A 27,949-nucleotide genomic window follows, 5' to 3' on the forward strand; every position below is an offset into this window, starting at 1 on the left:
CTGGGAAGAAAGGGGTAAGTCGGGTGTGGCCTAGATGAGTGAAGGGGCGGAGATATTTTGTTTAGATTGGACAGTACTGCAATAAAGGATGTATATGTTGAGAAGAGGATGAGTAACGAACGAAGAACAAAGAGTGTAGGTTACGGGACAGTGAGGTCAGACAGAGATATGAACAGACACTTGCGGGAAGGAGAATGGGACATCATGGATGAATTAGAGGATGAAGAAGAAGCACCAGAGGTTACCCCAATGGTAGAAGGAGTGAGGGGTCCGCAGTTGAGGAATAGATTTGGGCAGGCAGCAGTGGCTTGGAAAAAGGGAAGTGATAGTACGGAAGACAAGACGGGGAGTGGGCACGCAGTTACCATTATTGCATAAAGGCCCTTGGAGGACGGCGTATGAACCGCGGGCTCAGATTGATGAGAATAACCTTATTAAAGCGCTGCCGCCCCTCACTGAGGAATCCTTTTAGCTCTGGGGGACATAAAAAAAACTATAGCAATCGTGGGAGTTCAGAGATGTTTGGGTTAAAGCTGGATACCCAGGAGTTAAACTGGGATGATGATACACATGATGTGGCCCCTTTTTACAACATCAGGGTGCAGGTGTAGGATGTATTGCGGCAGACATATTCCGATACACCCGTCTTGCACTCCGTAATGCAATATACAAAGGGGGATGATGAAGACCCAGCTGAGTACATTTTAAAAGTGAAGGCGATGTGGAGGGCGGACATGGGAGACCAGTCGGACCGATCAGTTCCTCTTTTCTATTTCGTTATCAAAAGGGGATTGCCCAAGGAGGTACAGAAAACACTTGAGAAAATAGTGGGCATAGAAGCGAATGGGTGGGCCAAAATACAAACTAGAATTATACACAACTGCCATCGGATAAAAGAAAGAGAAAAGGAAACTGCGCAAAGGTTGCATGCTAAGGAAATGAAACTGGTACAGAAAATGTTGGCAAAAATAGCAGTTGAAGGGGCAGTGATGACAATTATTCAAACAGAGCCAGCAGAGCAGGCGGTAGCGCAAACAGATGCAAGGATAGCAGCGCTGTGGCCAAGCGGAAGACAAGGGCAATGGAACAGTGGACCTCAGCCACAGTATTCTGCATGGTATCAAGGAGGTCAGCAGTGTAGAAGAGTGGAGTTTCAAGGGGGTAGAAGGGGAAGAGGTGGATTGGGAGGGATGGGGCCGAGAGGGGGAGCAGGACTAATTCAGTGCTGGGGATGCAGGAAGTGGGGTCACTTCGCAAGGGAATGCAGAAGCGGAATGGGGGCAGGATACAATTCATACACCCCTGCTGGCCCAGTACAACAACAGCAACACTTCCCTGTGCCCCCAATGTCCATGTCCATACCATCTGAAATACGCCAGGCATACATGCAGTTAGCACCACAACCCTCACAGGAGCAACCGCCGGCCCTGTCCGGCGCCCCAAACCAGGCTGTGCCGCCAAACCAATCGTATGGCACTCCTATGCCTGAAAGCAATGTGGTCCCAAAGGGGAAAGTGGCACCTTACCGGGGTGTGAGTGTGGTAGGAGGTAACCCTGTCACGTTCCTGGGGACCAACACATATGCTGACTAGGACAGCCCACAGAGAATTTTTGCCTGCCCGTTCCTGTTCATGACTACCCACCCTGAGGAGTAACCCTTGATAGGCGCTCAGATAGGAAATAAACAATTCATCTTTATTTTTTTTTAATGAAAGTTGATTTAATCAAGAAAACCTGATTTTTCAACATACAATCTTACATTACAAATGTTGTTAAAAAAAGAACAAAGAGAAATACATATACAAATTAAAATATTGCAAAATCTGCTACAAATTCGAGTTACACAACATATAAAAAATCTATTCAAGAATTAAGAGAGACCTGAATGTATGAGTATCAAATAATATAAACTAAACACTTTCCTAGTCTGCTCCTTACATACGACTTAAAGTGATTACTTTTTCTTGAAGCCCCAAGCTATACAGATAATTAAGTATAGCCTATCTAACGATTTTTAAATTGCTATGAAATAACAAATTCCAACATTTTGTTGGTGATACAATCATGTAACCTGAAAACACATGTGCAAAATGTAAAGTTCGTTTTGATAATAACATAGGGCATACAACACATAAATGCTTCATTGTTTCAGTGGCAAACTGACAAAACCGACATTGTATCTCAGTTTTTGTTATAATTCTGCGGGCGCACAGGACTTACTTTGTGGGCCAAATGTTAAGGCAAAATCTTAGATAATCATTCTGTTTATGGGAATTTGGGAGCATAATTAGATAACTTTCTGTTTCCCCATATCGTTTTAAGGCAAAGGGGTTGCTCTTAAATTTTTGGTACAAATGGCATGCAGACCTAGTTTTTATCCAGTCGTCTTCCCATACTCGTTTTTTCGCCTTATCAGGGTTTTCTAACAATAATGCCAAAGAAAATCCAACATTGGTGATAATCTTTTTGGCCATGTTACTCCACAATACCGCAAAAAACATCATCAGATCTTAGAAGATATGCTGATATGAGACCCAACAGACCCGGTTGATCCAAACTCATTATACATTTTTGGTATAACGAACATAACTTCCACTTATAGATTGAATAAAGTGATAGAAGTCCAAGCTCATGTCTCAGAATACATATGGGTTCAGACAACGGAAGATTTAGGACACGCTTCCAGTAACAGCCCTCTATAATTGCCCAATATTGATACGATTTACCCAAGACAGCCTCCGTGCCATGCAGAATTACTGGGATAAATGTTTGTAATAAACTAATAAAGGAGTTATTGAAAATGTACAGAACTTAATCCTGATTAGTCTGCTTTGTGAAATTGCGGTCGTTAATCGCTGCTTTATATGCTGATGATTAGCGTGCTTGTTTGGCGAGTTACTAATATAGACACCCAAATACACATAAGAGGAAACTGAGACTAGATTGACGTTTTGTAAAGGCCACCTGTAAGTGGTGCTCTGCTGTTTGTTTCCCAAAGTCATCTTTATGGTCGACACAGGTGCCACTAAATCATGCACCAGAGAATAAATTGTCCTATTATTGGGCGAAACTCTCGACATGCAAGGCTTCTCTGGGGCTGTAGCAACGGTTCCGTTTACAGAAGAGGTGGTTATCGAAATAGGACGAAAAGTGGTGTGTGCACCTTTATTATAATCAGAAACGCCCCACCCCCCAGGTAAATTTGTTAGGGCGCAACCTCCTCAGCAAATTGAGCATGACCGTTTTCTTCACAGACGAGGGAATAATATCTGCTACCCGAGGAATGTGTGCTATGAGGGCGATGGTGATAATACATGCAAAGGGAGGGAGATGTGGTGGTTCGCGGCATCGCCGTCGACCCTTACATGTTTGTCTACGGGATTAGGTTTGCTTGCTGCAGTGCCTCAGATTGGAAAGGCGTGTTGGCGGATACAATCTGATTTCCTATTTAGGCCGATTGTGACCGCAGAGCTTGTGGCAGGGTCAATACTACTGTTGGATCTGCAAGGGTTAGTGGTGTCCACAAAAAGGATTGTTGTAGTGGGAACCGATTCTGATGGGTGTGAGTGGCGCACTGTATTATGTATTGAGCCAACCATTCCCTTAAAAAGAAGTAACAGATGCAGAATTGTTTGAGGATCGGGCTGATGATGGAGATATAGTGTTGGCTATTTGCAGCCCCTGTGAGATCATAGTGCAGCATCATAAAGTGCAATGCTCTGCACTCCTTCACTGAGAAAGATCTAGAGCATGTTCCTCAGAGATTGCGGACAACCAGTGCCCATGATGTAGGGCTCTTGCAGGGTGTGGCATCCGTACGAATCACACTCAAGCCAGGTGCAGTATTGCCCCAAGCAAAGCAATATCACCATTTCCACACTCCTAAACCAAGGGATTATTGTGCCCTCCAACTCCCCATGCAACATGGCTATATACTCAATAAAAAAGTTGGAGAATGATCCAGAATCTCTGCCCCCTAAATGACAGTGTACACAAGCAGATTTTCCTGAAGTTCCTAACCCTGCAACCATTTTCTGCAGCATCTCTAAACACGCAGTACATTTTACTGTGGTGGATTTGAAGAATGTCTTCTTTTCCATACCTTTGCACCCAGACTCACAATACCTCACTGCTTTTACGCATGGTGAAATGCAGTTCGAACACACAGTATCTTTAATTGAATGTTACATGATGATCTAGGAACATCCAAGTGCCCAGCAAGGTCATCCGATATGTGGACGACCTACCAGTGTGCGGTGATAATGAACAACAGTGTCATAGGGACACTGTCACTCTTTTGCAGCTGTTAGCATATAAAGTATAGAAAGTAGACAAGTCAAAGTTGCAACATTGCCTTCAACAAGTTCTCTACTTGGGACAATTGATATCTGTCCACGGGAAGAAATTAATACCAGAATACGCTGCATCTGTGTGCAGCGCCCTGCAGTTGGAAACTGTCAAGGAAATACAGAAGTTCCTAGGGTTGTGTAAATACTGCAGAGCATGGATCTAGACTACGCAACTTATACCTGGCCCCTGGTGCAAGGCCTCAAGGAAGCGCAAAAGAATAATAACAGAATTATTTGTCCACCACCTCTCCCCTTCCCTTTCTACTCCCAATGGCTTCTGCCCTACCGAATTAGCACCCATCCTCCCAGCAACATCCTGTCAGGTACTGTTAGGATACAGTGACATAATCTGAGACATTAGGTCTGAGGAAAATTAGTATAGAAAGGTTTTTGGAAGTTATTATGAGTTTAATTTTAAAACAGCCAATTTTGCCCTTAACATTCATTACAGTCTATGGAGAATGCCCCAAGCCAAGATGGAGGTCCTCAGTCGAAGTTCTGATTGGCTGGTGATTGTTTATAGGGAAGACAATGAACATTCTAAACTGCCTTTCATCGTCTTTGCCCAGCTGAGAGGTCGCGTATTAAGCTGCTCCTGCTTAACTTGTTCAGGGGTTTCAAGTTTCAAGCGGTCGAGCGGCTTATTTGGAAAAGCAAACAGGAATCTTGCGGAGATTCATTTTGGCACGGAACAGGAGTAAGAAGATTTCGAGTTATCCAAGAAAAAAGAAAGGTTTCAAAGACTCTTCACAAGATAAGTCCTTTTAAAACTCAAGACCCTTTCTATAATGTCATTGTAGAAGATTTAATCTGATTTTCAAGTTCATATGAAAAATATTTACTAAGAACTTTATTGCTGTCGCATGTTTGGCTTTGCTACGCTACGTTTTCTATCAAGCGCGTGGTTTTTCCGTTAACAGAAGCCTGCACGTGAGAGACTTCGCTTGAGTATCTAGCGCGAGCTCTTTGGTGTCGCGTGATACTCTTGTGCGTGTGTTTTTTCCTACCCGCGGTTGAACTTCAGCGCGTGTGCATCTTGTTTTAAGCGCGTGTGGATTTTTCCCGTTTTTCCGACTTTAGCGCGTGTGCGTGTGATCGCATCTTGGACTAAGCGCGTGTGGATTTTTACCCGCGGTTTGTCGTCAGCGCGTGTGCTCGCATATTGGATTAAGCGCGTGTGGATTTTTACCCGCGGTTTGTCGTCAGCGCGTGTGCTAGCATATTGGACTAAGCGCGTGTGGATTTTTTCCCGCGGTTGAACTTCAGCGCGTGTGCGTGCTTTCGTTTAATCGCGTGTGGATTTTTTCTGTGGTTTCGATTTAGCGCGTGTGGTTTTTTCCTGCGGTTTAATCTACAGCGCTTCAACGATCTTCACTCAGTTTGGATCCCTATGCGAGTTCAAGAGATTTCCACGTGAGATTTTTGACGCAAGTTTCAAGAACTGTTAATTTAAGTAAAAACACTCTAAAAAGAAATTTATAAGAAGAAATATAAATACTTTCCAGAAATACTAGAACTTCCATTTACTTTTAATGAACTTAAGTCTTTGTTCAAGCTTCTTGAGTTTAAAGAAGATTACCTGCAAAGTTAATTTCACATTCATGGACCTACTAAGAAGGCTGAATGATCGTTGAGATTCAAGTCAACTAGTAAGGAAGTCTAGTCAGCTTATCACTTCTCTGGGCATATTGTAGAGAAGTTCCAGGTATGGTTTTTACTTTATTTGGTAAAGGATATTGATACTTAAGGTTAGTATAGTGCCTCATGAATAACAAGGTGTATTATATGTTTGTTTTACCACAGGTGAAGAACCAGCTAGTCTTAGCTTCCAGCCTGGTGTTTGTTAATTTGTCCCTTCCCCCTTTCCCCTGGAAGTGAGGTAAACTGAGCAGTTTATAGTATCAGCTCAGAGTGCCACATTTTGGGTGGATTGTCGGGGGCTCAGCAGCTTCTGCAGACACCAGGATCTCAGCCTGACAGAATGAAAGGCCAATAAAAAGAAAAAGTCTGCCCAAGCTGTATGAACCCCGACGAGACAGCCATGGAGGCGTTGGGAGAAATGGTTAGGGAAATTAGAGAAGAGTTACGGGTGGCTCATCGAGAATACTCAAATCTTAATAAAAGAATAGATGAGTTAAATTTAAAGGTAACACAAATACAAGAAAAGGAAGTTTCGGAAGGTGCAGGAAACCCACCTGAGCTGGTGAGAGTAGGGGAAGAACAAGAACATAGACTTTCAAGGGAAGTGGTGGGTGGTTTAGGAACTTTAGTTATGCCTGTTCCTTTGGCTGCTCCTGAGCGTTTTTTGGGAGATCCGAGAAAGTTTCAAATTTTTCAGACTCAGTGCGAATTACATTTCTTAAGTCGTCCCGAGTTATTTTCAACGGATGCTTCCAAGGTCACATTTACATTATCTTATTTATCAGGAGAAGCATCTGCGTGGGGAAGTCTCTTGGTGAGTCAAAAGAGTTTGGCTTTGAATAATTATTCCCTGTTCCAGACCGAATTTAAAAAGATGTTTGATAAGAGACAGGTATCTCTAGAGGTAGATGGAGAACTACTGGAGTTGCGTCAGGGAGGAAAGGAGTTGATTTCTTATATCACTCAATTTAGAACTTTAATTTTAGAGAGTAGATGGCCAGAGGAGAAAGAGGGCTTCCTTATTTTATCGGGGCTTAAAAGATGAATTGAAAGATGCTTTGGCTGGTGTTTTGGAACGACCAACTACTTTAGATGCTCTAATTGATTTGGTGGTTCGGTTAGATTTTCGTTTAACCGAAAGACGTTTAGAGCGTAGACGTTCTCAGGGGGAAGTTAGGTTTCCAGGAAGAGTAGAGAGATCTAAGGTTGAGGTGGTAAACAGGGAAGTTAAGTCAAAGGGAAATGAGCTGCAGAGTCGGGTGAGAGGTCCGTTGTCAAAGGAAGAGAAGACAAGAAGAAGGGAAAATAATTTGTGCCTATACTGCGGTAGGAGTGGTCATTTCCTTGAAAACTGTCCTTTTACCTCCAAGAAGATCTTCAATTCTTCAGGCAGAGTACAACAAGTTGCTAACACGATACAGACAGCTGTTCCTCATATAGCTGTGAACGTATCCTTAATGTTTGAAAAGAAAATCTTAGGTTCTGGGCCAATTATTATTGATTCAGGGGCTACAGGAAATTTTATGGACAGAGGATTGGCAAAGAGTTTAGGTGTTCCTTTAGTGGCTAAGAAAGAAGTTGAGCAGGTAAGGGCAGTTGATGGTACACCTCTTTCTTCAGGTCCAATCACTCATAATACAGAGGTACTTGAGATGGAGTTAACTGGAGGTCATAAGGAAACTATCTCTTTTGAATTAATTGATGCTCCAATCTTGAAAATAATCTTGGGTATGCCCTGGCTTACTCTGCATAATCCTAGAATTGATTGGAGTGCAAGAATTGTATCCCTAGAATCAACTTTTTGTAAGGAACATTGTTTCTTAGGGAAAAGTCATGGAGAGGAAGAAAGATTTGTGAATTCTGTTTCGTTTTCACTTGCAGAAAGAGGGGCAATAGGTTTTGATGTTGGAGCAGTAGTGGGTGAACTTCCTACTTGTTATCAAGATTTTTGGGCTGTATTTGATGAAAAGGAAGCTGGAGAGTTGCCTCCTCATAGACTGTTTGACTGCAGGATAGATTTGGAGCCTGGAGCTATTTTACCTAGCAGTAGGGTTTATGCCCTGACAGAAAAAGAGAATGACTATTTGAAAGAATACTTAAAGGAAAATTTGGCTAAGGGTTTTATTCGGCACTCTCAATCGCCGGCTGCCTCACCATTGTTTTTTGTGCCAAAATCTGACGGTTCCCTCAGAACTTGTATAGATTATAGGGCGGTAAATAGAATGATAGTAAAAAATAGGTATCCGCTCCCTCTCATCTCTGAGATGTTAAATCAAATTCAAGGTGCCACCATTTTTTCTAAATTGGATTTAAGGGGGGCTTATCATCTGGTACGAGTTCAAGAGGGGGATGAGTGGAAGACGGCATTTAAGACCAGATTTGGCCTGTACGAGTACCAAGTGATGCCATTCGGTCTTTGCAATGCCCCAGCGGCTTTTCAATTTTTTATCGATGAGGTTCTTCGGGAATTTCTTGATATTTTTGTTATTGTTTATATTGACGATATTTTGATTTTTTCCCAAAGTTTGGAGAAACACAAAATTCACGTTCGACAGGTCTTGAAAAAATTGAGAGAGAATAATCTTTACGCTAAATTGGAGAAGAGTCAGTTCCATATGAATTCGGTGGAATTTTTAGGTTTTGTGATCACTCCTAGTGGTCTGGAAATGAATCCGAAAAAGGTGGAAGCGGTTCGTGATTGGCCTATTCCAACGAAGGTGAAGGAGATCCAGAGTTTTTTGGGATTTGCCAATTTTTACCGAAGATTCATTGAAGGCTTCTCCAGTTTGGTGACTCCAATTACTCGACTTTTGAAGAAAGGAGTTCCTTTTGTTTGGGACGTTAAGGCTAATGAGGCTTTTAAAGTATTGAAGGAGAAATTCACAACTACTCCTATCTTAATTCATCCTGATACTTCCAAGCCATTTTTTGTAGAGGCGGATGCTTCCAATGTGGCAATGGGAGCAGTGTTGTCGCAGAGGCATAATGTTACTGGACAATTGAATCCTGTGGCCTACTTTTCTCAGAGGTTCTCACCAGCGGAAGAAAATTATACCATTTCAGATCGCGAGCTTCTTGCTATCAAAGCAGCATTTGAAGAATGGCGACATTTTTTAAAAGGAGCACGTCATACTGTGACAGTATTAACCGATCACCGAAACTTACTCTTTTTGAAGACAGCAAGAACTCTGACACCTCGACAACTAAGGTGGTCTTTATTTTTTGCAGATTATGATTTTATAGTTACTTTTAAGCCAGGAAATCAAAATAAAAAAGCAGATGCTCTGTCACGACAATTTCCAGAAAGTGAAGTTAAGTCGGTTTGTGAGTCACTTCCTCTGATCGCTCCAGAACGTTATGTTCTTGCTGGAATTGAGAAAGAAAACGAAATCTTCAAACAAGTATGAGAATCCATATCTGAGAGACAACTTGAACATTGGGTTCGTTTGGATCCAGCTCGCAAGATTAAAGATGGTTTACCTTATCTGGACGACAGACTCTATTTACCATCTATTGAACTTAGAGAAAAGATTTTGAAGGAATGTCACGATTCAGTTCTGGCAGGACATCCAGGATATCGAAAAACACTTGAGTTGGTCAGAAGACATTTTTGGTGGGAGAAAATTCGACAAGATACTCTTAATTTTGTTAAGACCTGTGAAGTTTGTGCTAGATCTAAGAACCTCATCGGAAAGCCTTCTGGGTTATTGGAACCGTTGCCAGTTCCACCGCGGCCTTGGTATTCAGTGTCTTTAGATTTCATCACGGATCTACCACTAGATAAGGGGTGTACATCAGTATTGGTTGTAGTGGATTTACTCACTAAAGAAGCACATTTCATTCCAATGAAGGGTGAGGTTACCGCTGATAGTTTAGCTCACAGTTTCTTACAAGAAGTAGTTAAACTGCATGGAATTCCCAGTCAGGTCATCTCAGACAGAGGGTTTCAATTTATTTCTAAATTTTGGAGAGCTTTCTGTAAGAGATTGGGAGTTGAGGTATGCCTATCATCCGGTTACCATCCCGAAACCAATGGGCAAGTGGAAAGGATAAATCAGGAGTTGGAGAAATATTTGAGATGTTATCTACAGACAGGGGAAGAGTGGGTAGATATGTTGTGGGTGGCAGAATTTGCATATAACAACTGTAGTAAGGATGCCACCTCAATGTCTCCATTTTATTTGGGACGAGGTTTTCATCCTCGTTTTCTTAGTATAGAGATCGATTATGATGCTGAAAACCCGGAAGTGGAAAAGAGACTAGAGATCATGAAAAGAAATTTGGAGAAGGCAAAAGGGGTGTTGGTGGAGAGTAAACAAAAATATAAAAGATTTGCGGACCTTAAAAGAAAGACTAGTCCCCAGTATAGGGAGGGAGATTTGGTATGGTTATCAACCAAATTTTTGAGAATTAAGAGAAGAAATAAGTTTTGCCCTCGTTTTGTAGGGCCGTTTGTGGTTGAAAGGGTGATAAATCCAGTGGCTGTTCGCCTTAGATTACCAAGACATATGAAAACTCATCCAACTTTTCATGTCAGCTTGTTGAAACCAGTGGTTAAAGGAACTAGATTGACACCTACTCCTTCACCAGTTGTATTTGAGGAAGATGATTCAGAAGAATTTGTAGTTAAGAAAATTCTGGACTCTAGAATAGTGAGAGGAAAGCTACATTATCTCCTTGATTGGGAGGGTTTTGGTCCTGAAGAACGCACTTGGGAGAAAGCAAGTGATGTACATGCTCCTCATTTGGTTAAAAAATTCCATAAGAAATTTCCATTGAAAAAAGGCCCAGGGACTGGGCGTTAGAAGGGGGGTACTGTCAGGTACTGTTAGGATACAGTGACATAATCTGAGACATTAGGTCTGAGGAAAATTAGTATAGAAAGGTTTTTGGAAGTTATTATGAGTTTAATTTTAAAACAGGCAATTTTGCCCTTAACATTCATTACAGTCTATGGAGAATGCCCCAAGCCAAGATGGAGGTCCTCAGTCTAAGTTCTGATTGGCTGGTGATTGTTTATAGGGAAGACAATGAACATTCTAAACTGCCTTTCATCGTCTTTGCCCAGCTGAGAGGTCGCGTATTAAGCTGCTCCTGCTTAACTTGTTCAGGGGTTTCAAGTTTCAAGCGGTCGAGCGGCTTATTTGGAAAAGCAAACAGGAATCTTGCGGAGATTCATTTTGGCACGGAACAGGAGTAAGAAGATTTCGAGTTATCCAAGAAAAAAGAAAGGTTTCAAAGACTCTTCACAAGATAAGTCCTTTTAAAACTCAAGACCCTTTCTATAATGTCATTGTAGAAGATTTAATCTGATTTTCAAGTTCATATGAAAAATATTTACTAAGAACTTTATTGCTGTCGCATGTTTGGCTTTGCTACGCTACGTTTTCTATCAAGCGCGTGGTTTTTCCGTTAACAGAAGCCTGCGCGTGAGAGACTTCGCTTGAGTATCTAGCGTGAGCTCTTTGGTGTCGCGTGATACTCTTGTGCGTGTGTTTTTTCCTACCCGCGGTTGAACTTCAGCGCGTGTGCATCTTGTTTTAAGCGCGTGTGGATTTTTCCCGTTTTTCCGACTTTAGCGCGTGTGCGTGTGATCGCATCTTGGACTAAGCGCGTGTGGATTTTTACCCGCGGTTTGTCGTCAGCGCGTGTGCTCGCATATTGGATTAAGCGCGTGTGGATTTTTACCCGCGGTTTGTCGTCAGCGCGTGTGCTAGCATATTGGACTAAGCGCGTGTGGATTTTTTCCCGCGGTTGAACTTCAGCGCGTGTGCGTGCTTTCATTTAATCGCGTGTGGATTTTTTCTGTGGTTTCGATTTAGCGCGTGTGGTTTTTTCCTGCGGTTTAATCTACAGCGCTTCAACGATCTTCACTCAGTTTGGATCCCTATGCGAGTTCAAGAGATTTCCACGTGAGATTTTTGACGCAAGCTTCAAGAACTGTTAATTTAAGTAAAAACACTCTAAAAAGAAATTTATAAGAAGAAATATAAATACTTTCCAGAAATACTAGAACTTCCATTTACTTTTAATGAACTTAAGTCTTTGTTCAAGCTTCTTGAGTTTAAAGAAGATTACCTGCAAAGTTAATTTCACATTCATGGACCTACTAAGAAGGCTGAATGATCGTTGAGATTCAAGTCAACTAGTAAGGAAGTCTAGTCAGCTTATCACTTCTCTGGGCATATTGTAGAGAAGTTCCAGGTATGGTTTTTACTTTATTTGGTAAAGGATATTGATACTTAAGGTTAGTATAGTGCCTCATGAATAACAAGGTGTATTATATGTTTGTTTTACCACAGGTGAAGAACCAGCTAGTCTTAGCTTCCAGCCTGGTGTTTGTTAATTTGTCCCTTCCCCCTTTCCCCTGGAAGTGAGGTAAACTGAGCAGTTTATAGTATCAGCTCAGAGTGCCACATTTTGGGTGGATTGTCGGGGGCTCAGCAGCTTCTGCAGACACCAGGATCTCAGCCTGACACATCCCAGCTTGCGCTTCTAATGACTTGACTTGGCCTGTTTGATCCTTAAACGTACAAAAACGTAGTCTCAATCTCCTGCCCTTGTCTCTTTGAGCTCTTTAACCTCTCTGTCCCTGCTGGACCTTTTCCTGCCTCCTTCAAATTTGCAAATGTCCTACACCTTTTGAAGAAGCATTCTCTTGACCCAAACGTCCCAGCAAACTAATGCCCAGTTACCCTTCTTCCCAAGATCCCTGAGTGGGTGGTCTTCAACCAGATCATGGAGTACCTTGAGGATAATGGCCTTGAAAATCCACTTCAACCTTGCTTCTGTAGGAAGCATTGCCCTGGAGCTGCACTCATGCAGTTTTCCAAATTTCACTCTTATGCTCACCAGTCCAAACTCTCTTCAAATCACATCCATTTTGACCTCTCTTCTATTTTAACACTGTTGACCACTCCTGTCTCCCCCTCATTCACCAGAACCTTATGTTTTGCAAATCTCTCTCCTGGATTGCCATTTACTTGGAAAGTTAGCTCTTAATATCTCCTAGCAAACGCAAGCCTCTAATTCTCCCTCCAACCCCGACCCCTGGTCAGCATCCTCAAAGGATCCGTTATTGGAGCTATGCTCTTCGCCCTTTATACCTCTGCCCTGAGAAAGACTTATCTTGCGCTAAAACCTGTTTCTCCTTTTCTTCATTCACCCCAACATTGTCATGAAGGATTACCAACTGTCTTACTGCAATCCGCCACTGCGTGGCTTCCGCCGACTCATGCTGAACTCGTTAAAAACTGGAAGTAACCTTTCTCCTGGTTTCCAACACCAACCCTACCATTGCCTCGCCTATCACCTTTCAGTTTTACCCTCTTGCTCACTTGCCCAAGGATAGCAATCTCCTTTGATAGCGACTTCCGACTGCAACAGTTCATCACTACCACCACTGCAGGTGCTCATATTAACCTTCTCATCATTCAGAAAGTTTCATTTTCTTACCACTATACAAATACTATGCTTTTCCTTGTCTACAAACCTATCAATGGTCTTGCTCCTCAGTACCTGGTTGCTTGGGTCTATGTCTCCTCACCATCGTGTGCCCTTTGCTCCTCCTCTGCACTCAACTTCACTTTCCCATGCACCCTGTGCTCCTCTCTCTTCCCCTCTTTCTTCCTACTCACCCCACTTTGTTGGAACCCACTTCTATCACAACCAGTGAGACTGGATCTCTTCAAAGCTCTGATTACATTTCATTCACTTGCCAAAGAGGGAGCTCCATCCATCCTCTCCACCATCTTCCTTACCCGATCACACCACTCCCTCCAGTGACACGTAAATATTTTATTTTGTATATATTTTTACAGTACTCCTCTTTAATTTGCAGCCCTTGTCCCTCGTGTGTATTTTATGTTTGTAAGTTAACTGTTTCTTATATTTGTTTTGCCCCTTGTCCATGTCCCACTTTGTTCACACTGTCATAAACTGTTTGGAAACTATGTCCTTATCTTTGTGCTATTTGTACTATTATGCAGGCACCCTTTCAGGGAATGCCTCTGCCATTTGCAAATATATATTTGTAAGCAATTTCTAATGAAAATTGACATCCCTGTTCTTCAAATAAATGCAAATAAAAATGTTTTTCCCCCCAACACCCGCCCATCCTCCCTTCATATACTGAACAAACATTTTGATGGTAGTTGTGTCTTACTGAACCTATTTTCTTGCATTTTCCCTTCTTTCCCTTTTACACCAAGTTGTCTAGCGAACTTGAAATGTACCTGTGACTGAAGAGTCTGTAGTTAAAAAATGCTTGGATATATTTGCAATTGTACCTCTGTTTTAGGTTGTATTATTTTTTTTTTTTTAAAGAATTCAGTAAAGCTTGTATAGGACTGTCGCGGGAGTACATCTTCAAATTATAGATAATGGCAAAAACGACAGACCGTATTGCACAGCGTCAGGTTACTTGTTACATATACGAGGACCCCTGGATCAGAAAATCTTTACATAGTTGCAGAGGGTACAAGACAAAGTTACACAGATATTCGGGAGATATTGATAATTTAAACAGGCAAAATGCAATTTACAAATGCAGTTATACGTCAGGTAAATATGTTTTGACATCGGTGGGGGGAGTAACAAGTCCGATAAACTTTCGCTGGGCCAAGGCAGGCAGATTTGAGGTTAACAGACAAATGACAGAGAACGGTGAAAGTGCTAGGCGTTGACCAATGCTAGGGTGCAAACTAGGGCGTATGTATTTTAGCTAAATATCTAGATAGTCTGCTACCACAGCATGCTAAATGCTATGTTACCAGTATTTATTTAGCGCACGTTCGCCCGGAGGCATCATGGCGCTGGCAGCAATAAACAACCAGTTAAGGAAAGCTCAAAACAGATAACGTTTTCAAAGAGCGACGGAAAGCCAGATGGTCTACAGTAGCACGAAGAGCATAAGGAAGGGCATTCCATGCCCTTGCAGCAGCCACGGAGGAGGCACGCCCGACCACATAGGAAAGTCTAACACGAAGGACAAAAACCACAAGAGCTGACTATGAGTGGAGGCAGCAAGAAGGAACATAACATGAACATTTCAATTGACTGTATTCAGCCCCTAAGCCGTAAAACGCACTGAGGACTGTGATGTCACGTGCCCCGCGAGACGGAGGTCACGTGACACGGAAGGAGAAATAAAGTTTTAACCGGAACTGGCGTCACGGCGCCAGTCCGGAGTTAGAACCTGATCACGGTGGTCGCGTCGTTTGTATGCCCGCGACTCTGCAGCGTTGCGCGCAGCAACAGGGGGCCCGGAGAGGCCCGAACGTTACGAGCGGTGAGGGCCTGCTTCCACACCACGCCGCCCCCCGCTCGTAACATCACAAGGACGATACACAGGGACTTAAAAAGAATCCGCTTTTAGATACTGTAGTGGCAGCCATCCAGAGTTACCTTGGTGTAGACAACTGCATTTAGATGCTGACATGTGCCAGGTTCCTTGCAACAAGAACAGTGTGGGTACTGGCATCTCACCGAACTGCGACCGCCATGAAAGTGCAAAGATTATAACGTACCATGAAAAGGGGAACACTTAAGTAAATTCTGCTTTTCAGATGACTAAATAGATTGATTTGTATAGCAATTTGGGTCCTTATTTCATTCTCCACAGCTGGGCCTGCGCAATAGTTTTGCCAATTGAATGGGATCCCGTTCTCCAGAGCAGTGATATTCGACATTGGTGTAAATGAAGGCGTGTGCTGATTTAGGGATTAATATGAAGACGTGTGAAGAATTCTGCAGCTCACTATACCAGTGTAAAATGGCAAACAAAGCTTTTGGCTTGCAGGAGATAATTGGGGATTTGAATATGGCCACGTTGGTCGGTGTGGCAAGGCATCCGCAATATCTTGAATATTGGGAGTATAAACAGTTCTCTTTGTGATATGTGACCAGATTATTTTCCACTTGATTTCCAGCTATAGCCCCGAGCATCCCCGAGATCAAAAAAAGATAAGGGTCAGTTACAAGGTTGAGCTCATTCTGTGTTGCCATAGCAACTGACCTCCCACAACCCTCCGAGGGCTGTGCCCAGTTCCCTGGGTAATACTTCCGCTGTCCATGCCATCAATCCCACGCCTTTCAAGGCCCGGGCTGCGTAATTGTCAGGGTACTGTTTTGAAGAGTACCTCTGTCCCACTGGTGCCAAGTTGAGGCCGGCACAGCTCATTTGTGCCTCGGCGAGCCACCGGGGGAAAAAAAGACGGGTCCCATCTCTCCAGAAAGATATTGGAAAGCAACCTCCTGGGGCTCCAAACTCATTCCTGGCGGATTAATTAGGAAAATATTGGCAAGAAGTGCAGCACATGTGTTTTGCAGAGCAAGATACGATTTCTGGACTAACAAACCGTAATGAACCTTAAAACATCCTGAGTTGTTAGCAGAGACCCGAGGTGTCTGCGAAGCCAAATGCTTTTAGGAAGGTACCAGTTGTCATTAGTAATGTTATAGCATGTAATGACTTAAACCCGTAGCCGAGGAGCGCTGCGGGTCTGCATACCAGTACGCTAGTCATCCTTCCTGGAAATGAATGTCCCAGTCATTGTATTCATTGTTAGTTCACCTGACCTATTCTTTCGCAGCATACGTGCCCTACTTTTTTTCTCCATGCTCGTAAGGAAGTGTATGCCTGCTGGTCTGAGATAGGAGCAAATGGGGGCATGCTTTTCTTCGTATGTTCTTTTCTTGGCTATAATGTAACGATTCCTAATGTCGTCTATCACATGTAAAGCTGTTTCACACAAGGAGTATGTGGTCAGGAGAGTCTAATGTTGGCTAGATCTGCGAAATAAGTAAGATTTGTATAGGCCACCGTTTTTGGTTAGATGCAGGCAGCCTTTTGTGCCTGGAGCCCACAGTTTGTTTGGAATTGAGGTGGACCTCTATTGTGAGCACCAGTGAGGGAATATATATGGTTGATTCTAATAAGGACAAGTGGAGGCCTCTCCTGTAGATGCAGTTGTTGGGTTGAAATAAGCATGCTGTGGTTTTTGAGTCGTACAGGCCGGGCTGAGTATAGCGGTGTTAGTGCTTAGTCTGTACGGCTACCATTAAGAGCTAGTCTATTTCTCCCTCTAACACGAGTCAGTCCATTCCTAGATGTAAAAGTGTGGTTATTACAATGTAGGTTCGCATGCACGGGAGAGTGATGCTGGAGGAGCTGGCTAGGGGCCTGCAGTCACCCCGCCAATATGCTGAAGTCAAATGTAATTCACAGTGATATGATATGATAGTTTATTTATATAGCGCCTATACACAATGTGTTTCAAAGCGCTTGAAGGCAAGGGAGGGAACAATGGAAAAAACAATGACATTCTTGCAGGCCATGAACAGTAAGGATGTGACATTAACTATCGTACTCTGCCTGACGACATTTCAGATAGTGCAAGAGCTAAAACATAGTTAAGGAAGGGAGGGGGAGCGTGGGAAGGAAATGGAAACAGACAGGCGACTACCGTACTAGGCCTAACGACATTTCTGGTAGAGCCGGAAAAAAAACAAGAGGTGAGGGCGAGAGTGCAGAAAGGTAGGGGAGGAACAAAACGAGCGACTATCATATTAGGCCTGATGACATTTCAGATAGTGCTGGAGGGGGGTTGGGGAGGAAAAACCAGTAAGGGGAGGGAGGAGGAGACAGACGAGATTGCTATCATACTAGGTCCAGGGACACTTCTGATAGAGTAAGTGCATAGAAGAAAGGAAGGGGGGAGATGGGAAAAGGGAGAAGGGAAAGGAGGAGAGAACAAAGAGTTAGCAGTCAAAAGAGTGGAGAAGCAAGAGGGGAGAGTGAATACAATTGCAGAAGTCAGTAGTAACACATAATGTTGCAAGCCAGGATACAAGATGAAGATGGGAACAGCATGATTCAGGGCCACCATGAGTACGGGATGCAAAGGAAGTCCAGCATGAGAGTTGAGAAAGGGCGACGCACCATGAATGAAGTCCATAAAAGTCAAATCCAGCATTGTCCACAAGACGGTGATGGTGAAACCAGAATGTATCAGGACAGACTCCTGCAGAAGTAGGCTTGAGTGGGGTGAGGGGGGAGCAGGGTAGAAGAATCAAGCAAAACAGGCAACACCTGTATGCGAGAATGGGGGGCACAAGGGAACATCACGGGAGGACCAAAGGGAGTAACACATGTTGGTGCATGCCGACCTGCTGTCTGAGCAGGGGGTTGGGCCCTGGGTCCTCCTGGTCCAAACAGGAATTCCCCTTTTCTTCGTCTGCCCTTCGCTTAGGGCGCCCGGGCGAGAGATGCCCATGATCTAATAGTTAGGAGCAGGAAGGAAGAGGCAGGGCTAAGAAGGTGGGTGGTGCTTGCTAAGTGGCGAAAGAGCGTCAAACAGGAAGGCACCAGGTGGGCGGGGCTTAAGCCAGGTGACCTAGATCCACTTGCACCTGCTCCCCATCTGCAAAGGAAAAGAGGCTGGAGGGCTCCTTAAGTAGGAAAAAGGAGCAGCAAACAGGAAGGCACCAGGTGGGCTGGGCTTGCTAAGTGGTGAAAAAGAGCGGCAAACAGGAAGGCACCAGGTGGCGTTGGCTGTCGGGGGTTTGGCTACAGGACAAAACGACAGAGTGGGGGCCTCCATTTCTACCATGGAATGGGGGTGAGAGTGATGTCCTCCATAAACTATCTTATACAGTTCTATGGAGAAAAGCAACATAGTTTGACCCAGTACCTTTGAACGATAGTTGACAAGGAGACAGTACAGAAAAATCCTTTATTTTATTCTATTTTTATATCTGGGCCACAAACTTAAATGGATTGTTATACATGTTTACCCCGTACTTGTTTGTTTAAGATCCATGTTTTCCCCCCACTGGCCAGAGAGGATGGTATTTCGAGCCTTTAGGGAGAGAATTTCACTCTGATCGCCCTCCATTTATCAGGTGGTTCCTGCTGGCATCCCAAGCTCTTCACAGGAGAACCTTCCACTGCAATTGACATCAAACATTGTATTCACCCATCATTCTGTTAGTGGTAGTTTCCTCCTCCTGTCTACATCTTCTGAGGGTTATAGTGCCTGCTGCTTTAGTTAAAAGGGTGCCCCTCAAAAAGTTTGAGAAATCCCTGTTGGATCTCAGTTGCATCACATAATATCCCCTTATCAGCTCTCATGTTTGGTTTGTCGTGAATGAGCCTCAACTTTGTCGGGTTTAAGCCCGTTTTTTTTCCTGCACACTAAATAGATCCCAAGACTGTTTGAGCCTGCATACTTGCTATTTAGCAATGCCCAATTTTAAGGGTAGTTTAATTACAAGCTGTGTTTGCAGTGAGTAATACAAGTTTACACTTTCATGACTGTTGGTGCATGTTGCACACCCCAAGCTTATATTGAACGATTGAGCCTGTGAAACCTCCTCTGCCATCCACAATTCTATATTCTACCTCCCCTTCCTTCTGAGCTCCCTAATCCTTCATCCATTATTTAGGCATCCTCACGGCAGTCATCCTCTGTGCTGTGCATGACAGTAGGTTATTCTTCTTCCGCAACCCCTTTCAATAGGACAAGGGAATTCATAGAAGTGCCCTAAGCATTTGCTACTATTTGGCCTGAGCCATATAGCACCAACTTGAATTGCAAATGATTCTGAGAGATATGCTTTAGCAGACTATGGTTCGGCTAAACATTCAGAATAAACCTATGTGAGTAACACCCACAGGGCTCAAAGCTTTGCCCTTGGTAATGTGGATTTTCTTGTTTAAATCCAGATTATATTACAAATCTTTGTTTTAACTTTTGCATGGGTGCTGAGTGAGCGTGATAAATGGCTCATCAGTATCCATATTCTACTTCCCAGACTAACATAAAGGGTATTGCACTCGTCAAGGATCAAACTAAGCTGCTCCTGCGGTTCTCCTTATCCTGGGAAGTAGGCTTTGTGCCCCAGTTGTTGCTCAGAATATCTTGGAACCCGTTAAGGGGACCCCTCCTTCTGAGTCTAGTGCTAGTAAATATGTGCCAGTTTAAGGAGCATCAGGTGGTGTCTGAAAACCTAAAGTGAACTGCTGACATTACTTCTACTCTGAGGTTACAGCTAATAAAATGGTGGTGGTGGTACATGAAAGAATACTTAGTTTTAGACATAGGGTGTCATGGCAAGTACTCCAGTGCAGTAAACATGGTGGTAAAGAGGTTGTAATTCTGTTAATGCCACTTGGCAAAGGAATTACTGCACCACCGTGCTAGAGGTTTGTGGGTAGGGTGGACATTTTACTTCCACCAAAAAGCTGGAGATAAAGCTTCCCCCTGACCTACTAAACTCGGTGGATGGACTCCCGAAATGGGGATTTACCCAGCCTAACCACCAACTGTGAACACATGGTAATACCACGGGGCCGAGCGGCATTAATGGTAACTGGGATTGGTGGTAATTCCATGAATATTCTGTAGATTACCAAGGCCCATAGTTGCTTCCAACTGTTGCTGTCCTCGGGCTAAATTACTTGTCGCATACTGGGAGTGCAGGGCAAACATTATTATAACTTTGTTCTCAGGCCTTTTTAGAAATGCGGTAGTATATCTTCTGCAATGTTTGCCTGAATAATAATGTAGGAGACTTTTTTTTTTTACCCAATTCCATGATCCACCTCCTCAACGTTGCATTGCTCTTCAGCCACACGTACGTGTTGGCCTTACTAAATGGCAATTAGGAGGGGACTTATGGAAGCAAAATCATTGGGTCCTTCTGACGTATGCAGGCCTTTGTCCTTGGTGGGGTACATTGAGCCAGTTCGAACTGGGGTTTCATTTTTAGTATTTCTTCAGATTGTTCCCATTTCACCTACCTCTTCCTCCACCTGGACCCGCAGTGACTCAATTGAAGGAGGGTCTGAACGAACATCATTCATTGTCCACCATTAAGGAGCCATTGTGGTAAAGGGTATAGTGGCAGAATTCCTCTTTGCAATCTAAAATATGTGGGCACACGTATCACCAAATTCAGATATTCTTGTGTCCCCTCCACATATTTTTCTTTTATTTATTGTACTGGTTAGAAATCATCCTTGTTAATTCATATCCCATCTTTTGTTGAGTGTCTGCAGAAATTGTTAAGATAGGCCAATATATACCAATAAAGAGAAACTCAATAAACAGGGTAACTCCAGGTGCACGAGAAAACCCAGCTTTTAAAAGACAATTTCAAAATGGCGTTAGGAACAACAAATATTAAAGGAAGAAATCATCGTGGTTGATGTCATACAATCACAACAAACTTCTATTGTCGTATTTAATTGGTTGGTAGAGTATAGGACATATAGTTATCTATAAGTGAACCCTTTTATAATTGGTCCTTCTACAACTAGTAAGCCCTCCTAGGGTCACCCCTCTACAGATAATACATTTCAACCTAATTTGCTATTGGTTGGCATTCTACTACATTTGTCCATAAGAGGAACAGACTTCGATTGGTCGGTCATTTGCTCATCTGACCACGAACACTTTTATACAGTGCCAAATTAGGTGGTGAGGAAGGAGAGATGGGTGCACCGCTATGATCCATTTTAAAGAAGCTACTCCCCTATGTTCCCAGGCATGAGGCGCTATCTGCCAGTGCGTTCATGGCCTTGACATGTCGTCTCTATGTCTGGAAATAGCATGTGCACTATCTAATTTGGCCTGGAGTAAATGACCATTGTGTGGATCACATGGTAGAGGACCACTGTTCAGAGCTCAATTACATTTATTTATTGGACTGTCTGCAGTCCTAACCTAACATGTGTGCTTTCCCTCGGCAGCCACTCGGGGCGCTGTGTTTTCTTTCATTATAGGATTAGTTTGCACAATAGCCTCTTGCACCTGGCATTCAAGGATGTGTATTTCTCACTGCTACCAACTAAAACTAATTAACCTCAATAATTGTTTGCTGTTCGTCCTGGGAAACGTTATCTGGTGTGGTTTCAACTTGCTTAGCAGAAATCACATTGGCGCACTGACCTTGCTGTCTGTGGCTCGTCTTAGCATCGAAAGCCTGGAAACTTGTTTTAAGCAATTTTATGTCCAGCTGCAGTATTTCAGAATTGAGGCCTCGCAGAGTTTGATCTGACTAATGGCAGTACTTCTGTTCATTATCCACCATGTTGTGTTCTTAGTGTCTACTGTGTGTCGCCATTTAATTATTCCCTACCTGTGTATGCAGCAGCCTGCTACTTACGTGAATTCAACTTCCTGTTGCCCTACTTGTGTTGCACAACCTATTCTACCCTTAGCGGTGGCTACATGACCCCTAGTGTTTCACTAAATGTTTATAGACCAGTTCTCTGCTTGTATCTTCGTACATACTCCGGAACGGTGGGGGCATGGCCAGACCTCGTACAAGTCTTCTGTCCAATATTACAAAATCAAACCCAGTTATGTGGGGTCACTGGATTTTCCTTTGCATGTCTAGGAAACAACTAGATGTTAAGCAGAGACCTCTTCTTTTTCTGGGTAAAAATATCAGGTAATTGTGACCACAAAATCCCTGTCTCAAGTCTGGCATATATGCATATGTTTACCATATTACACTGCACATCTGTTTTATGAGTGTGGAAAGTGCTTTTGGGTATGGGAGATCGCACACGTGATTATGACGTGCGTGCTAACAGTGTGTCTAGAGAAATTGTGTTGGTAAACATGTATTTAATCAAAATTGACGTGGTTACTGTTGCTGGATTGAATAATGGAATATTTCACGTTTCTCCCGTTTTTATTACTGGTTATACACGCACATTTGTAATCTCCACTCCTTCATAACTTTCTTGGTGCATTGTATACGTGTCCCAATGCTCCATCCACAAGGCTGTTGAGACTATACTGCACTGATGATCCTTACCATGTATGTGGTTGTCGTAACAGCCTTGCAAAATGCCTGTCTTGGGATGATACGTTATGTATAAAGTAGCACTGCCCTTTAAGACAAAGAAAATATCCTGGAGAAAAAGACTAGCATTTGAGCTAATTTGCATACCCACAATGCTTGGCTGATGTGGTTTGGAACTGGAGGTGAATTTCTAGCGAAGGCTACTAGGTGACGTTGTGGAATATGTCACTTGGTTCAAATGGACTATCTTACTTCTCTAGGTTAAAATTATAACGTATATAAAGGAAAACTCCTCTATCGTTGCATGGCCCTTGCTGTGAGAGCATGGGATCAATTGTTGTATACATCAGAAGAAGCCATATTATATAAATTGATATATTAGCAAATCAATCGTAACTTAAATTGCCAACCGCCATTTCATAAAGTCAGTTCAGAGAGTGAGTTGAAGTCGTGTGCATCTACCTGTTGAGGCTTGCCAGCTGAGGGGTGCACAACTAGCAACAATATTGGTGAGAGTAGTGAATCTGCAGAGATCATAAGACCATGAGCTGTCACTGAGGCCATGAGTTAAAGTGAGTACGAGTAAACAGTTGCTGCCATGGTCAGACGGACCGTAAGTGCGCTGTTACTGGAAATCTATGTAGACGTTGTGAGGATGCTGTACCACATGGCAGTTGAGCACACTGAAAGGGCCACACCTGTCTGGAGTGAAGAGAAAACCAAGAGGAGCAGTGAGTAGTTCCCACTGGTCCATGTGAGCGAATGGGGATCATCAGGAGACAGGAGGCGACGAGAGCGATCTCCGAAGTGTCCAGGTTTAAAACTGCCAACCAGAACGAATGGAACCCTCATCGGCCCAGAACTGCTGTATGGTAGGAATGGGTGTCTTCAGGCCCAGAGTCAACTGAAATACCAGAGGTCCAAAACATTGCATGCTGGGAAATGGAAGTCTTGAAACTCTCGAAAGGTCTTTTTGGCTGTTTTGAAAAGAATAGTGCATGTTGGGGAAAACTGTCTCCACGCGCAGTGGTACCACTTGTATGGCAACACCGCACACTGGGCATATGAGTCTTGGAAGTCCGGAGAGAACAAAAGTACCAGTTCAAAGCAGTGCATGCTAACAATGTTTTGAAACTCTGAGTGTATCTCGAAGATTTGTGACCAACAACGTACATGCTTGGCAAGAGAGTGTAAAGGCCCAGAATCGGTCTCTGTTCTAAACCATTGCGTGCCAGGGCAGAACGTCTGAAACCCCAAGTGGATGTAACCACTGCTTACACATAATGATGCTGCGAAAGTGAGTCTTAAATCCCAGAAGGAAATGAACTGCCTTGTGTCTGAAATGCTACAACCTGGAAAGTGAGTTTGACACTACAGACAAGGACTGAAAATATGCCTTGGCACAGCGAGTGCAGACTTGACTCTAATCCAAGACCCAACGATAAAAAAAAAAAATGTTTCCCAGGAGAAAGTCTGTCTTTGATGTTGCTGGGTCTGTCGCACCAATTTCTGGTAATAGTGTGTTACCAGTCTCTTTATCAGGGGTGGACTGGGAACCAAATGAGCCCCATAGTACACATTTTCCTGAAGTCCAATCCTTTTCCAGCGAGATTTGGAAATAAAATGGGCTGCCACACATTAGAGGCCCAGGGTGCAGAGGCCTAAAGGGGCAATCTCCAGAGTTCCATATAGGCCAGTTCCACCTTGCTCTTTGTTCACTTCGCTTCCAGCTGTGTGATTTAACCCTGCGGGCCTCTCTGCATTGTCAGGCGTGTGCTATCAGACAGATTTGAGGTATGAAATGGCAGCGAATGCAAACATGCTCCGTTTTCCGCTCACATGGCACCCGATGATCAGCTGGCCTATGAGTGCTGTCACACAGTAACAACATTGAAGCCCCCCCAACCCCCCCCCCCCCCCCCCCCCGAGTATGCGGGGTCACCAAAGTGAGTACAAGAGTCGTACTGATTGTGATACCTGTCAAATTGCTACCGATGCATGCTACAAGGAACCTAGTGTGATTAATCACCTTTGTTTTCCGGGTCTGTTTTATTTTTACTGTCACTGATTTGCTTGTATTTCGTTGATCCAATAAGAAAACGGTTCCCATTTTTTGATTGACAGGACTAGATTTTTGATTGACAGGAATAGATTCGTTTCAAATGCAGCCCACGCTTATCACGACACCGCGTGGGCTGTGATGTGTGAAGTTAGTCTCTTAACCGGGGGAAGGCTCCTCTTTTTGCGCCATTGCGCAGGGCGATGACGGCGTCGGATCCGGCCGGCGAGTGGAGTTGGTGTAATTACAGCCCTTCTGAGCAGTAAATGCACGTGCACCTCGGAACACTGATCCGGGAGCTCCAGTGCCGCGGTTCAACCGGGTCAGCGCAACCCACTAATCCCCACTAACATGCAGCACATTATATGTCTGCAAATGTATACACAGTCCTGCCTTTGACATCAGTGGGCACCACCCAGGTTTCACCTTCAGGAGCCGGCTAATCAGCTCGCGCGCGGGCTCGCCTCCCCCGGGACCCGTATGGAAATAAGTATGCGCCTGTCAGGGATCAAACGCTTTTGGAGACAAAAGTAGGTAGTGTGAGCGTTACAGGATGCTATCATCTCCCCGTGATGCTTTTACACAAAGCACTCTCTTCCTCTTGTTGGCCTGACACGGTTCCAGCCTGACAGGATCCAGCAGGCTTGCTTGTTTTAAACAAGAACACATCCTATTATTTTTCTTTTGCGAAATGAAGTGTAAAATGAATGCTTATTTTTCCGGATTTTTTTTTTTTATCATTGAGCATTTTTTGTTTCCGGTGCATCGTCCACTTAGCATTGCGACACGTAGTTCTTTTCGTGTGTGCATTGAAATAGATCGTGCACAGCAAACTGTCTAAATCTGCATTTTATTTCGTTTATGAGGGGGCAGGAGGCGTAGCCGGAATAATTTGCTTGGATTATTATTTTTTTCTCCTGAATGACAATCATGAACTATAAAGACGTGAATTTGGGAGAATCGTCACATTTTCTCTACCAAATACCAACACCATATGCACAAAGAAGACATCGGATGGCACTGTGGGCCATTGTGTCACCAGCAGTGCCAGGGTATTTTAATGCTACGGGCTCCCTCATGCGCCCCATTCCATTCGGGAGAGGTTAGTGTAGGCCTGTGTTCTGGGACTTGTACATACGCTTCGATTAAATATTCGGAAAATCCAGGACTGCAAGGGCCAGAATGGAAAGAAAGAAGCTGGACTGGACTACCGTCTCCCAAATGGACTGGAGCAAGCATGTTTGCCTGGATGCTCAATGTATGTATATGATCTTGCGTTATTTCGGGACATGTTTCAGATATATACATGGATTTAGTAAAAAAAAATGGAATACTCAAAAAACAATGTATAATAGTTCCATACATTTGACTGCTCTCCCTGGGTTGCACGCCATTGCTATTTTGTACTAGCTGGATCTCCATTCACACAACCCATTTCAGTTCCGAAACCACATCAAGCCACTTGAATTGGACCCCAAGTTAAGCGACCAGATATGCAGGCTGAGAAGTGTTGCTCTAAATTGCTGCGCCCCAGTGGTGTTCTCATTGTGGTCACATCCACCCATCCATTAGTTCAGCCTCCTTCTTATTAATGCAGGCGGCCCGTCATGGACCAAGTATTAGTGGCTTTGGGTTGTGGTGGGAAAGATGAGGGCCCTTCCCCTTGATGCTGGTGTGGGTGGGTAGGTGAACTGTACCTGCCGCCAGCACTGAGAAAGAGGGGCTTTGTTTGTGAAGCATGGAAAATGTAAAGGCTCCCAGCCCCAGACCCACCCTGAAGCCTACTAGCCAGAATGCTTGGTCCACTCCCCCTGATCCTGGACTTCCCTTTACTACATCCACTGCCGGAAGAGTGGAGCTTGCCCAGCTGCTCCTCTGTCACCCCCTAGCGGGGCAGGTGCAGACTTCTTTGTGAGGCAACTACATAGGTACCTTTTTGGTGTGGGAGAACTTAACCATTCAATAATTGACACCACTGATTTTTGTTGGATTAAAACTTTTCTTTCAGTCAATTTACAGGCGATCTCAGCAATTGCCAGGTGTCAGTGGGCCATTCCCATGGCATCACATCTGGAGATGAATGGCCTCCCAGTGTCAATTACTTCCGGGTGACATCGCCTTCAGTGTCGGGCATAAGTCCTTCTGGGTTAAACCCGCCTCTGGTAGTCTTTCCTACCAGGAAACATCTGTCCACTCCCGCACGTCCCCCACCTCCTGTATAAAGTGTAGAACAGGCCATTCTGCAGTCAGTGAAGGTCCAATTCAAATGTGTTTGCTTTCCTTGCCACAGTTTCAATGCATCGCACTTATGGTATGCCACCAATTTCATATGCAAGTTACTGACAATGTTCTGAGTTTTAGTAAAAATAAATGTATTTAAAATAATCTTTTACTTTTTCATGGGCAGTATCTGTGTTGAATATTTTTATGATGTGAATTACATGTGTTATACTTTGCCTTTGTTTACTGCAAGCCTGCATTTGGTACAGTACAGCCCCCACATGTGCCATACCATGCCAGAAATGCCAATCTCATTCGTTTTTAGATCAAAAAAATAATTGTGGGTTCAGTGGGAGTGGTCATGACAGGGTGCATTTCCAGACAGTCGGTGGACCAACGACACCTGTATAATTGTTTTTGTTTTTATAATAGTTACCACTTGACCATCTAGTGTGAGATTGAACATGACCGCCTAAGCATTGGGTTTATCAAAGTATTTCAAGCACTTCTTTTATTATTTAATGTATGCAATTCTACTAAAATGAGATGAACACATAGTGACATCTGCTGTTGTGGTCCTCTGTCACTCACTATGACACTAGGCTCCATGCGCATGTTAACCTATCAGTGAGAGAGCCAGAGAGCACAAAGGGCCTGGCTGCAGACCCCGTAAGTGGAGTTTGAGAGACTGGGTGCGTGTAACCTCCCTGTCCCCGCCCCTTCCCACTCTTAAACCCTTTCTATTGTCCTTCTCTGCCCCCTCCCTCTCTTAACCTCTTCTCTCACCCTGCATTGCCCTTCTCCTCTGCAGCACACCCTAGACACATATTGTGAGTGCTTATGCTAGGTCACATTCTGGAAT

The 27,949-nt window shown here is 43.7% G+C and overlaps 1 protein-coding gene across 2 annotated transcripts in view; it reads left to right on the forward strand.

The window, feature by feature from the left end:
• ZNF423 (zinc finger protein 423) overlaps positions 1–27,949 on the forward strand; it is a 757,398-nt gene that overhangs the window by 646,709 nt on the left and 82,740 nt on the right. The gene's annotated exons all lie outside the window — the stretch shown is intronic.

The sequence above is a fragment of the Ambystoma mexicanum genome, chromosome 1p (assembly GCF_040938575.1).
Source record: "Ambystoma mexicanum isolate Mex_15411 chromosome 1p, UKY_AmexF1_1, whole genome shotgun sequence".
NCBI lineage: Eukaryota > Metazoa > Chordata > Amphibia > Caudata > Ambystomatidae > Ambystoma > Ambystoma mexicanum.